The sequence below is a fragment of the Caretta caretta genome, chromosome 4 (genome assembly GCF_965140235.1).
Source record: "Caretta caretta isolate rCarCar2 chromosome 4, rCarCar1.hap1, whole genome shotgun sequence".
Classification (NCBI taxonomy): domain Eukaryota; kingdom Metazoa; phylum Chordata; order Testudines; family Cheloniidae; genus Caretta; species Caretta caretta.
The window spans coordinates 143,269,362-143,283,034 of record NC_134209.1 but is presented as its reverse complement, the minus strand read 5'-3'; the positions used below and the strand labels follow the sequence as shown (position 1 = coordinate 143,283,034).

At 42.9% G+C, this 13,673-nt stretch overlaps 1 long non-coding RNA gene across 1 annotated transcript in view; it reads left to right on the top strand.

The window, feature by feature from the left end:
- The window catches only part of LOC125635096 (uncharacterized), a 59,248-nt gene extending 50,155 nt beyond the window's left edge, over positions 1-9,093 (top strand). Inside the window, exons 2-3 of the long non-coding RNA XR_007356143.1 lie at positions 7,814-7,938; positions 8,816-9,093. This is a non-coding gene — a long non-coding RNA (uncharacterized LOC125635096). The remainder of the gene's footprint in view (positions 1-7,813; positions 7,939-8,815) is intronic.
- Positions 9,094-13,673: the final 4,580 nt, after the last annotated feature.

The window sequence follows — 13,673 nt, the reverse complement described above, 5'->3', positions numbered from 1 at the left end:
CTGAGAAACAGTCCCTTCTAATCTACTACAAGGAACACGGAAGGCAGGAGGTGGGGGCTGGAAACAAGGAAGGCAAGACATTGTAAATATAACAGTCAGAAAAACTCGCATACACTCTCTCCTCCCTCCCACACACACACGAGTCAGCACCAGCTGTAGGCCCAATTAAACTCTGCAGTTCACAGGTGTTCAGAGGAATGATTATAACATAAAAGCACATTTCTCTTTAGGGCTCTTTTTAACATTTTTTAGTGCTATTTAAATTTAATAGAGTCAACCCCCTTCCCCGAAAAAAAAACAAAAACCAAACCAAACAAAAAGCCAATCACATCAACCAACACAGGGAGAATTATACAAAAGAAGAAAATTACACACCCGTGCCTGTAGTTTAATTGAACATTAACAGTCAGTTGTGGTGAGTGGCAGTATGGTCTAGTGGAAAGGGCCCAGACCTGGGAGCTAGGCCCAGTGGTTCTCAACCTTTGAAGATGACTGTACCCCTTTCAGGAGTCTGATTTGTCTTGCATACCCTAAGTTTCACCTCCCTTAAAAACTACTTGCTTATAAAATCAGACCTAAAAATAAAAAAAAAAGTATCACTGCACAGTATTACTGAAAAATTGCTTCCTTTCTCATTTTGTCTGTATGAAATTGTAGTTTGTACTGACTTCACTAATGCTTTTTATGTAGCCCATTGTAAGACATCTGGGTACGCGTTTCCCTGGTTGAGAACCACTGGGAGACCTGGAGTCAACTCCTAGTTCAGCCATACCCTTCCTATGCAACCTTGAGCACGTTTCTTAACCTACCTTGTTGTTTATCAGGCCCACATCTGTAAATGAAAATGTTTTCCTACCTTGCATGGATGTTGTGAGATTTAATAATAACCACAGAATCATAGAAGCATAGGGGTGGACGGGATCTCAAGCCACCTGTGCTGATGCAGGACCAAGTGAACCTAGAACGGCTGAAGACACTTAGATACTGTGGTGATAAGGGATACATAAGAAACTTGATAGAAGTTGTCTAGTGGATGGGGCACTGGGCTGAGAAGCAAGAGATCTAAATCCTATTCCTGTCTTGAGCACTAACTCCTAAGAGACCCTGGAAAATTTGCTGTACCTGTGCTGTCTTTTTCGAGTATAAACTCTTCAGAGCAGAGACTACCTCTTACTAAGTGTTTGTACATGGAAAATGTCATATTTACAGTCTACAAGAAAAATAAAGGTCAGCAGCTTTATTTACAGTTGCTGCCAACAAGAACAGAGCTGGGAAAGATAATGGAAATCAAATTATTCAAGGAAAATTATACAGGGGGAAAAATTGCCAGAATCCACAATGGATGTTATTGACAATGAACTGTTGGCCCAGCTATAGCCAAGAAGACACTGTCATTTCCACAGGAGTTCATAGTGTTGAGCTCTGTAATAAGTTTCTTTTATATACCTCCATTCCTCAAAATAATTGTTCCTCAGAAGGCATCAATAATAATAACTCTACCAGTCAGCGCTAGAAATTAGTGGTGAGGATTCATGATGTTTTGAGCAGAGAAGGATGTCTCAGGTTGAACGCCATAGAATCTATCTCAAATCCTGATTCAAAAAAAAAATCCCAATATCAACCTCCTTAGATAGCTATTGTTCTTTACTGGAGAGATAACAATACAAAGGGTGGAGGACAAGATCCTGGAAAATCAAGATGGATGTATTTCTGTTTTAACCATAAGCCATTGGACTTGATGCAGGAATCACTGGGTGATATTCTCCGGCCTGTGTTATACAGGAGATTCGATTTGATTTTCACAATCGTTCCCTCTGGTCTTAAAATCGATGAAAATTCAATATTATCTGCCCTTGCATTCACAGTGGCAATTGGGTTACAGACAATAATTATAAGAGACAACCCCAGTGATGGGAATCCAAACATTTTCTTTTACTGGCAAAGCCTTTTTATATGTCAAACCTTGAAGATACTCTATCACCAAAAGATATTTGTTACCTACCTTTGGGAAATACTGAGGACTTCAAGTAAATTGCAAGTGGGGACGGATGAACATAAGAACATAAGAGTAGCTACACTGGGTCAGACCAAAGGTCCATCCAGCCCAGTATCCTGTCTACCAACAGTGGCCAATGCCAGGTGCCCCAGAGGGAGTGAACCTAACAGATAATGATCTAGTGATCTCTCTCCTGCCATCCATCTCCACCCTCTGACAAAAAGAGGCTAGGGACACCATTCCTTACCCATACTGGATGGAAACTCTTCAGGGCAAGGGCAGTCTTTTTAGTTCTCTATGCAGCATAGTACAAAGGGAAAATATAGTGCCCATATACAAAAGGGGAAATAAGGGCAACCTGGGGAATTACAGACCAGTCAGCTTAACTTCTGTACCTGGAAAGATAATGGAGAAAATAATTAAGCAATCAATTTGCAAACACCAAGAAGATAATAAGGTGATAAATAACACTCAGCATGGCTTTGTAAAGAATAAATTGTGTTAAACTAACCTGATAGCTTTCTTTGACAGGGTAACAAGCCTTGTGGATGGGGGGAAGCAGTAGATGCAATATATCTTGACTTTAGTAAGGCTTTTGATACTGTCTCACATGACCTTCTGATAAACAATCTAGGGAAATGCAACCTAGATGGAGCTGCTATAAGGTGTGTGCATAACTGGTTGGAAAATTGTTCCCAGAGAGGAGTTATCAGTGGTTCACAGTCATTCTGGAAGGACATAACGAGTGGGGTCCCACATGGATCGGTTCTGGGTCCAGTTCTGTTCAAATATCTTCATCAATGATTTAGATAATGGCATAGAGCAGTGTTTCCCAAACTTGGGAAGCCGCCTGTTCAGGGAAAGCCCCTGGCGGGCTGGGCGGGTTTGTTTACCTGCCGTATCTGCAGGTTCGGCTGTTCGTGACTCCCACTGGCCACTGTTTGCGGCTGCAGGCCAATGGGGGCTGTGGGAAGTGGTGGCTGGTACATCCCTCAGCCTGCTCCACTTCCCACAGCCCCCATTGGCCGCAGTGGTGAACCACGGCCAGTGGGAGCCGCGATCGGCCGAACCGGCGGCGGGCTTGCCAGGGCTTTCCCTGAACAAGTGACGTCCCAAGTTTGGGAAACACTGGCATAGAGAATACACTTATAAAATTTGAGGATGATGACAACTGGGGAGGGGTTGCAAGTGATTTGGAGGATAGGATTAAAATTCAAAATGATCTGGACAAACTGGAGAAATGGTCTGAAGTAAATAGGATGAAATTCAATTAGGACAAATGCAAAGTACTCCACGTAGGAAGGAACAATCAAATCAGTTGCACACATACAAAATGGGAAATGACTTCCTAGGAAGGAGTACTGTAGAAAGGGATTTGGGGGTCATAGTGGATCACAAGCTAAATATGAGTCAATAATGTGCTGGAAATGGCCCAACTTGATGATCACTTTAGATAAGCTATTACCAGCAGGACAGTGGGGTGGGAGGAGGTATTGTTTCATATTCTCTGTGTGTATATAAAGTCTGCTGCAGTTTCCACGGTATGCGTCCGATGAAGTGAGCTGTAGCTCACGAAAGCTCATGCTCAAATAAATTGGTTAGTCTCTAAGGTGCCACAAGTACTCCTTTTCTTTTAGTGTAACACTGTCTCAAAAAAGGGAAACATCATTCTGGGATGTATTAGCAGGAGTATTGTAAGCAAGACATGAGAAGTAATTCTTCCGCTCTACTCCACACTGATTAGGCCTCAACTGGAGTATTGTGTCCAGTTCTGGGTACCACATTTCAGGAAAGATGTGGACAAATTGGAGAAAGTCCAGAGAAGAGCAACAAAAATGATTAAAGGTCTAGATAACATGACCTGTGAGGGAGGATTGAAAAAATTGGGTTTGTTTAGTGTGGAGAAGAGAAGACTGAGAGGAGACATGATAACAGCTTTCAAGGACATAAAAGATTGTTACAAGGAGGAGGGAGAAAAAATGTTCTTCTTAACCTCTGAGGACAGGACAAGAAGCAATGGGCTTAAATTGCAGCAAGGGAGGTTTAGGTTGGACATTAGGAAAAACTTCCTAATTGTCAGAGTGGTTAAGCGCTGGAATAAATTGCCTAGGGAGGTTGTGGAATCTCCATCATTGGGTATTTTTAAAAGCACATTGGACAAACACCTGTCAGGGATGGTCTAGATAATATTTAGTCCTGCCATGAGTGTAGAGGACTGGACTAGATGATCTCTTGAGGTCCCTTCCAGTCCTATGATTCTATGGGGCCCTGATCCAAGACTGTGACTCCCAGGTGAAACTGCAGTACAAATAGATAATAATTAATATTTGAACACATTCGCTTACAACACCCATTCCTTTCCAATCGATACAGCAGTCCTTGTTACAAATCAGATGCATAGATCAAATTGGTATTCACATTAATTTTGACATTGCCTGTTTACTTGACAGCATCCCTTAAGCTACCATAGTACTGTAACTCACTTCATTATTGTGGTGTAAGGAGAAATCGAGCCCTTTTCTCTATTGTGCTATTAAAATTTTCTGAAGAGAAATGCCTTAAAATAATACTGTGGTTTTATCAGGAAGGGAATAAAAGGGCTGGAGTGTTGAATGACCTTCAGGGTGGGGCTTTCATGGGAATTAAGTAAACCAATGCTCAGCTTTGAGACCTCAAACTGAACCTCCCTTTTAAAACAGCCAGTGCTTTGCATTTCTGGTGTGCTGATAACTATACATACCCACATCCATCTGTAGATTATACAATCTTATGAAAAGGATCCTGCTAAATAATCTAAACCCTTTTCAGAAGTGATGAATTTGCATGAGATGGAATTTTTCTTAACTTTTGAATATAAGGAAGTTTAAATTTCACTAAAAATATGTCATCAGTTCTTCTTAGAATATGTGCTATTTACTTATGCGAAACAATCTGTTCTACCTTGCATTAAGCTGTGACACTTCAGGTACCTTTCCTAGACCTGAAGAATATCAACATAATTAATTATCAGCTCTCAAAGACAGAAAAAAATCCACAGCTGCTATAAGAAGAATGAGAGGCACAAGGTGGGTGAGGTAATATATTTTATTGGACCAACTTCTGTTGGTGAGAGAGACAAGAAAGATAGTGGGTATGTCTACATAACAATTAAACACCTGTAGCTGGCCTGCGCCAGCTGCCTTGGGCTCTAAAATAGCAATGTAAACATTCAGACTTGGGCTGGAGCCCAGGCTTTGGGACCCTTCCCGCTTGCAGGATCTCAGAGCTCGGGCTCCAGCCTGAGCCCAAACATTTACACTGCAATTTTACAGCCTCGCAGCCCAAACCCTGTGAGCCTGAGCCAGCAGATCCTGGCTAGCCACAGGTGTTTAATTGCTGTGTAGATAGACCCAGTGTGTTCCAGTCATTCCACGTCTGAGAGTCAGGACTGCTGGGTTAAATTCCCAGTTTTTCTATTGACGCTTTCGGTGACTTTAGGAAAGTGACTTAACTGCTTTGGGCCTCCATTTTCCCATCTGTAACATGAGGATGATCATGAGGAACACACGGATCGAACATAACTTTTTAGTGTTTGTAGTATATCTTGAGCTCAAGAGATGAAACATGTTAAGTAAGCGCCTTTGGGTTCAGAAGCCAGGGCCAGATCCTTTGCTATTGATGAGGCGTGCACAGAGTGAATCGAGAGATCAACAGAGCAAAGGGAGCATAAAGCTCAGCTTTGCACTTCCTGATCTGGAGCCCCAGCATGTGAATGCTTCCCCTGCAATAAGTGAGCACAGTATGAGGAACATATCAATTCTTCTTCCATATGCAAATATGACTGATAAGGCTGTGACATCAGTTAGGGTGTGAACAGAATTTTCAAAAATGCCTGCATGATTTAAGCATCTAAGGGCTTGTATACATGTTGTGTGAGTCCGCACTAGAAGGATGTAACTTCTAGTGCACAAGCATGATGCGTACTAACTGGCACATGTGGACCCTGCTGGTGAGCACTAGAAGTTCCTCAGTGAGTGTTTATGTGGTCCTGTTTCAAACAATACTGCATTAATGTATGCCAGACAACTTCCTGAAGATGAAAATAGCACCTAGTAGGATTTTCAAAAGCACCTAGGGACCTAAATCCTATTGAAAGCAATGGGAGCTGGGTGCCTAACCTGCTTTAAGTGCTTTTGAAAATCCCACTAGGAAGGAATCTGCATCTTTAAACTCTTAAATACCTTTGAAAATCTAGCCTTTGGAGATTTAGGCTATGTCTACAATGCAGCTGGAAGGCGTGATTGCCAGCCTGGGTAGACAGTCTCCTAATGGTATGTCTATTCTGCAGATGGAAGGTGCGATTCTCAGCATGGGGAGACATACGCTTGCACTAGTTCAGCTCCAGCAAATACACTAAACAGCCACTTGAGTCCAAGCCTGCCTGAGATCCTGGGTTCCAGCTTGGGTGGCTAGCCCGATTGTCTGCCTGTGTCACAACATCCACACTGCTATTTTTAATGTGCTAGCTGGAGCTGGGCTCGTGCACATCTGGGACTCACACTCCCAGCAGCAGTGTAGACATACCTGTAGGAAACGCGCGCAGAGTGTCAGCAGGATTAAATTTCCAAAGGGCCTACGTTACCTTTAAAAATTGGACTTATGTGCCTCACCCAATTAGGTGCTTTTGAAAATTGTACTCTCTGTGCCTGACTCAGAACTCTCTTATCCCTGATTTACTCAAGTGTAACTTCATTGTACTCGGTGAAGTTACATTGATAAAACCAACGTGAGATCTGAATCATGCCTTTTGCTGTCTTAGCTTTTTTATTGGCAGCTGGCTTCACCAACAATGTTGGCATCATGTCAAGAAGCCTTTCCCCCAAAAAACATTTGTTTCATGTTTTCAAATTAAGTTCGCAAACATTTATATTGCACAAAGTCCTTAGTGTAGTCAAAGCTGGTCCTTTCTTTGTTTGTTTGTCTAGCATATAAATCAGCACAAACATTAATTAATCCCAGAATTTAAAGTCAAAGTTTTAGCTATTTGTTTGCAGCCTTAGAATGCTTGATATAATGGTACATTTTATTAATAATTGCTGCTTATAACTTGGTAAAAACAGTTGCAAATCCTGTTTTGCACTATGCACCTTGCTCTGTTGGTGGATGAGGGAAGCAGCTAGAATACGGGTGGCCAACCTGTGGCTCCAGAGCCAAATGCGGCTCTTCAGAAGTTAATATGCGGCTCCTTGTCTAGGCACCGACTCCGGGGCTGGAGCTACAAGCACCAACTTTCCAATGTGTCAGGGGGTGCTCACTGCTCAACCCCTGGCTCTGTCACAGGCCCTGCCCCCACTCCACCCCTTCCTGCACCCTCCCCTGAGACTGCAGTGCCCTCGCTCCCCCCACCCCCCGAGCCTCCTGCACGACGCGAAACAGCTGATCAGGAGGTGCAGGGAGGAGCTGATGGGGGGGCGGGGGGGCTGCTGACGTATTACTGAGGCTCTTTGGCAACGTACATTGGTAAATTCTAGCTCCTTCTCAGGCTCAGCTTGGCCACCCCTGAGCTAGAATAAGGGGATGGTGGTTTTGTATTTAAAGGCCACATCAGTGGAAGATGAGGAGTCATAAGGCTACCCCACCTCCCTGTAATGCCTCTCTGTGTCTCACCGCAGTCATGGGGGGATAGCAGGGGCTGCACGGGTGTAGTCATTTTGGGCCACACTTTCAATGATATTTAGGCTCCCAAAGACCCAGGCGGGCACCTTGTGAAATTTTCAACAGCACCTAAGCAGGTTAGATGCCTAACTCCCAATGACTGGTTTCCTCTCTCACATACAGCAGGCTGGCTCTTTGACTGAAGTTGTAAAGATTCGCACCTTTAAATCTAGAAGCCTCCAGTTCAGTCCCTGTGGTTGGGCAAGATGGAGGCTGTTACAGATGGTCTGCCACCCCCACATGATTAGGTAAGTTGTGGGAGGAAAGGGGGTGGCGGCAAGAGGTTCTGCTCCTCCCTCAAATGCACCAGCCAGAAGGAAGGGGTTTGGAGTTTACTATCAGTCAGAGCCAGTCATAGATTGTTCCCTCCCAGAAGCAAGGGAAGAGCAGGGAAGGACTTGACTTTGGGTGGCACAATTGCTTCCTTGGGCTGTTCCTAGTTCAGGCAGCTACTTGCAGCCCATTTCGCAGGGCCAGGAGCAAAAGGTCAGCTGCTCTCTCAATCTTTAGTGAAAAGGTTTAAAAGAACGATCAAGCATTAATTGTGCAATGCTCACAAATGTCTGAAGGGAAGAGTGGAACTCAGTTCTGCCATCCATGATGACACAGTAGTATGCACAGCCAATCTGTGCACGTCTTGTCTTTACACTGACTATCCATTAGCCATCATTCTCCTATCTCGCAGAAGCAAAAACATCCTATAATGTGATACTGGCCAAATGAGACAGACCCCAACATTCAGCGAGGAGAAGAGCAAAGCAAAACTCTCTGAAATTCTTAAAATCCCACGGGATGATTATGGCTCGCTTATAGGGGTGTCAGGGGTGAGGCTTGTTGTTGAAGCTGCATCCTTGCCATCTTCAAATGTGTGTGTGGAGGGTGGGGGTGAGCCAGGGAAGAGACCTCCGGTCCCTTGATTATATAGAAATGGTGGACCTACCACCTCTTACAAGTGGCACAAAGGAGCTATAGTTGTTATTCTACTGGAATTATGTTGGGGTACAGATTTAATCTTCCCCCAACCTCCCTGTAGACACATACATTCTTCACCTATACTAAACCCAATTGCTTATCTAAAGATTATGCCAACCAATGGTGCCCTTCTGGCTATTCTCTCCCCACCAGGTCTGCTTTCTCCCAACACAAGCCTCCTTTGCAACAGGATCTTCCTCATTACTTGTATATATTTGCATGGAGGTGCCTTGCTGTGCTGAGAGCATTCATCTGGCCAGGTAGGTTACCCCTAAAAAAAAAAAAAAAAGGAAAAGGAGAAGGCATTTTGATAGAGGGTCCATTTGACTTCACATTGAAGATCAGGTTTGTAGGTGTTTTCTATAGGTGACCCAAGTCTCACAGCCATAGAGGAGGGTTGGGGTTACCATCGCTTTATAAACTAAAAATCTAGTGTCTGCTCTGATGTCGAGCACCAGCACGTTCTTTGGAAGATCCTCGACATAAGGTGGGAGGATTGCCGCACTAATGTCCTCACAGAGGCCGACAGCTTCAGCGTTGAGGCCCTGATTATCCAGCACAGCTGAGGTGGAGCGGGTACTGTGTGCGCATGCCTGATATACGCTTACCAAAACAACAGCTGTATGCCCAGCTCACCAAAGAAAAAAGGAAATGAGGAGGCCAAAAGAAATGCTTTATAGACATCCTCAAGATAAACATCAAGCACTGGGGCACTGACACCAGACACTGGGAGACAGCAGCCCAGGATAGGGATAACTGGCAAAGACTTGTCAGAGAAGGAACGATCACTATTGAGTAAAATCCCCTTGTCCTAGATGCAGAAAAATGCTGGAAAAGGAAGAACGGATGGCCGTCACGCAGCAATCGTGGCCCAACCCTGACTTCCAACACCATCCACAATGTCTGCCAATGAGCCTGCGGTTCAAGGATCAGACTCCTCAGTCACCAAAGGACCCATACAAAAATAAAACCTGTGAAAGATCATCCTTGACCTTGAGGGATCGCTGCCACTGAAGATCGGGGATAGGGAAATAGTTTTCACAACCTCCTTTTGAAGAGATTGAATGGGACTAATTTTCTCCCCCTAGTTTCTCCACCCAAGCAAAACTGTCACAGCAAGTAAGTCAGGGAGATCGGGAATAGCAGCTGGGAACAGTGAGAACTAACTGACGATTTTTCCAACATTACAAAACATTTGGTTCAGGTTTGTTTTTAGTGAAGAGCAAAAATTCTGGGGTGCTTTCATTATTTCCAAGCCAATTCACCCATCCTTAAAAATATATTTCAGCTATTTTATTTGATTAAAAAAACCCCAGACATTCTTGTGCCAGATTGATTTGCTCCTTTCAAACTGAGTGAAAGTAAAGCAGGTAAGCAGGTTCCTTGTTTTGTTTGGTAGCTGGAGGCATGGCCAGCAGGCAGTACTGCTTAAATAATTGTCGCCCTGAGCTTGGTTTTGCAACAACTGAGTAATTACTTTTTCATTGGTTCCTTTAAGTTCAGAGAATTCTAAGCTTTGGTTTCCAGGACATTTTCTCCAGGGTGATTCATTTACTGTTGCACTCACTATGTGCACAATGGGAGTGAAGTTGCAATAAGTTATAACTGGTCACAAGTGGTGTTTCATGAGACACTGTACATAAAGTCCTTGTTCCATCCTCTTTTTTTCTGTACAAGCATCTCTTGCTTGTCTTGTTTTGTTCATTTGCCGCAGGTTTCTGTATGGCATCAAATGCGCTTTATCTTTTAAGCAGGCTATCCTGCCCTTCAGGACTCATCCATGAATCCTCATGATTTTATTCTTCACCAGACAGTGATGTGCAGCTGCTGCTCCCCACCTTGCTCTGCCCATAGGGGAATAACCATCTCATCCTTTTTAACTATTGCTTTAAAGAAAATAAAAAGGTGTGAGAATCAATGTAACCTTCTCTGAAATTTTTAAGCGCTAAATTAGAACATTAGAAGAGAGGAGTTGTCCTGCTGCATCAATTCAGTGCTCCAGCTATTATTATTATTTAACATTTTTATTGTAGCAGTGCCCAGAGGCTAACTAGGTCAAGATCCCACTGTACCATGAGCTGTATAAACATACAGTGAATGACAGTCAAAGAGACCCCAAGGAGATCTAGGGATCAATTTTCAAAAATGTCTAAGTTCTATTTCAAAAGTACTTTAGGACCTTGGGAGCCCAAAGTCCCATTGACTTTCAATGAGACTTAGGCATTTTTTGAAAATGAGACTTTGGGGCTTGTTTACATGGTGCTTTAATCTCCACCAGAGGGCTGTAAATTCTAGTGTACACACACTGGTAGGTCCAGGTGGACACTGCTGGCATAAGTGAAAAATTCCCTAGTGCATATCAATGGATGAGACCTCTCAGATGCATAATGAACAGGGAGGGGGTTTCGATTTTTTTCATGCAACCAGAATCCAGGAGGGCCTTATTTCAGAAAGCAATTAAGAGACCTCATTAACAGCTTTAATTTTCTTAATAGTAGTTTTACATTAAGGGAAGTTTAACAGTAAACCCTTTTCCCCTTGGGTAAATTAAAAGAAAGACCCTTAATCCCTTGAATGGAGATCCTATTGGTTTAAAATGTACCACATTATAGTGTCCCACTTCCAAGTCTCCAGGAAGGTTTGCAATAAAAAAAGAGGGTTACCACCATTCTAGGAGGAGTGGGGAGTAGCCATAGATACAGGATGTCTATGTATCTTTGTTCATTTCAGTTATAATAGGTACACATCCTGTATCATAGATCTATCTACACACAATTGCACATATCCTGCCCCCAGGACTCCAGAAATCATTTCTTTTCCAGCTCAGTGCATTTGTAGTAGTAAAAATCTTTCCCAGAGCTGCCATTTGTTCTAGCCATGGGGTTTGGTTGGAAAGCTGGTGTTTTATCTTCACTGTAGGCCTTGTGGACTCTGTGCCTGATGCTGCTGTTCAATACAAAAAGGAAACCTTAGGCTTTGCACCTTAATTTCACTTCAAAAGTATCTCTGGGTGTGACTGCTAAAAGTTCCTAAACTGTTAGGCTCTCAATCTGCTGCTACTGACTCTCAGTGGGACTTAGGTGCCTAACTCCTTGAGTTGCTTTTGAAGATCACATTCTCTGCTCCTATAAACACAATGCAACATTCAAAATATCTGACATTAGGGTTTCATACTGCTGCCCATCTTCAGGGTATCTGAGTGCCTTCCAAGGAAAACAGAGCAACAGCTAAATCCTCAGTGAATGTAATGGAGTATCTGGCTCTTTTCCATTTTGAGGATTAAAATCACTGCCTGAGGTTGATGGGATTTTGGCTGTTGTTTTAGTTAGTTGCCTTCTTTCAGGGTGTTTTTTTTTTTTTTAACAGGGGATGTAAGACAATAGAGCTCCATCATAAAGGGGATGTGTGGGTAGAAAGAGGAATCAGTGCTGAAAGCGTCATTCTCACTAGGGAGGAATGGTCTTTTTGAAGAGGAAGGTCTTGCAGCATTTCCTACAGATGGCCAGACTCTGGATTTGCCTCATCTCCTCTGAAAGGTCCACTTGACAAAGAATGCTTTGTCTCTAGCCGTCACATGCTTCATCCTGAGCTTTGTGAACTGCCTTGTTCTAGAGGAGCACAGCCATTGTGGTGGTTCATGGATGAAAAGCCTGTAATTGGTGTAGCTGGGACTTAATCCCTTATTTGCTTGGAAGATGGGGAGCAAGAATTTAAAATGACATCTGAAACTGGCAGGGAGCCAGCAGAGAAATTTGCGCCTGCTTATGGCAGTCTAGACCAAGAAGGAGGAGGGTAGCCACATTTTTTTTTAATGGTTGGAACCTGTGCAATGTCTTCACATCCAGCTTTGGCTACAGTGAATGTATTTAAATAAGTGTTTGACTCAAGATGGGAAGGAGGATGTCAAAAAAGGTTATAAATCATTTCAGGCCCTCATCTCATCTTCAAGTTGGTATTCATTCATGAATGTTCAAGGACTATTTGCAAAATCACACCTCGGAACCTGATGTTAATAGCCCTATAGAGTTAATGGGCCATACCTTTAGCTGGTACACCCCAATGTAGCTCAGGGACTTCCCCACATACACCAAGCCCCTTCCTTCTCCCCATTAAAAACATATTTCCCAGGAAACTTTGAAGCTCTAATGACCATGCACTATTCTATATAAATCTGTCTTGTATTTCCTGGCTGGTTCCTTTCCATTATTAGGCCCTCAGAACAGAGACCTTTGACACTGACCTATCTCTGTGCAGTGCCATGTTTATATATAGTGCTTCATAAGTGATTTATTACCAATAAATAAATGCTGTGGGAAGGAGGTGAGGGGAGGTATGATCATTGAAAATACTTGCAGAAGCAAAAAATTATGTTGCATTAAAAATGCAAAACATCCAGAATCCTTGATCCAGGCCGGACACTTAACAATGTTGTATTTATTGAAATTGTCACAATTAGAACCTACCTCTTGCTGTATTTTGGGGGATGGGGAAATAAAAAGTAAATGTCTCCCTGTTTTGTGCTTCCCTCTGGTAATTACTCAGGGAAGCCATCAGGAAAGAGAAATACTTTCCTACAATTTAAGAAGCAGAGATCTATTAAACATGAATGTGCCATTCCTAGCGAGAGTATGGAAAGGGTGAGCTTCAGCACTAAACTGATCATTAGCTTAGTCTCTGTCTTTGTTCACTTGACAGAGAATCAGAAATATCATTTCCAGTGCCCTATGCATGCAGTAACAACCAGTACCCCCCATGTTTTAGAACCTGACAGTACAAATGTTGGCATAAATGATTGTGGTGATGTGTTTAAGCCTAAGGCACTTCACCTCAAACTTCCATTTGAAAGACATCTGATGATAGTGGATGTTCTGCTTAGAATCACAAGCACCAAATATTTCTGTTTATCAGTAAAGAAAAGAGGAACTTTCACCTTCTGCTTTTTTAAACTGTGTTCTTCACTATTATCTGAAGGGAGATATCTTAGAGTCAATGTGAATAGTTCTCTGAAAAC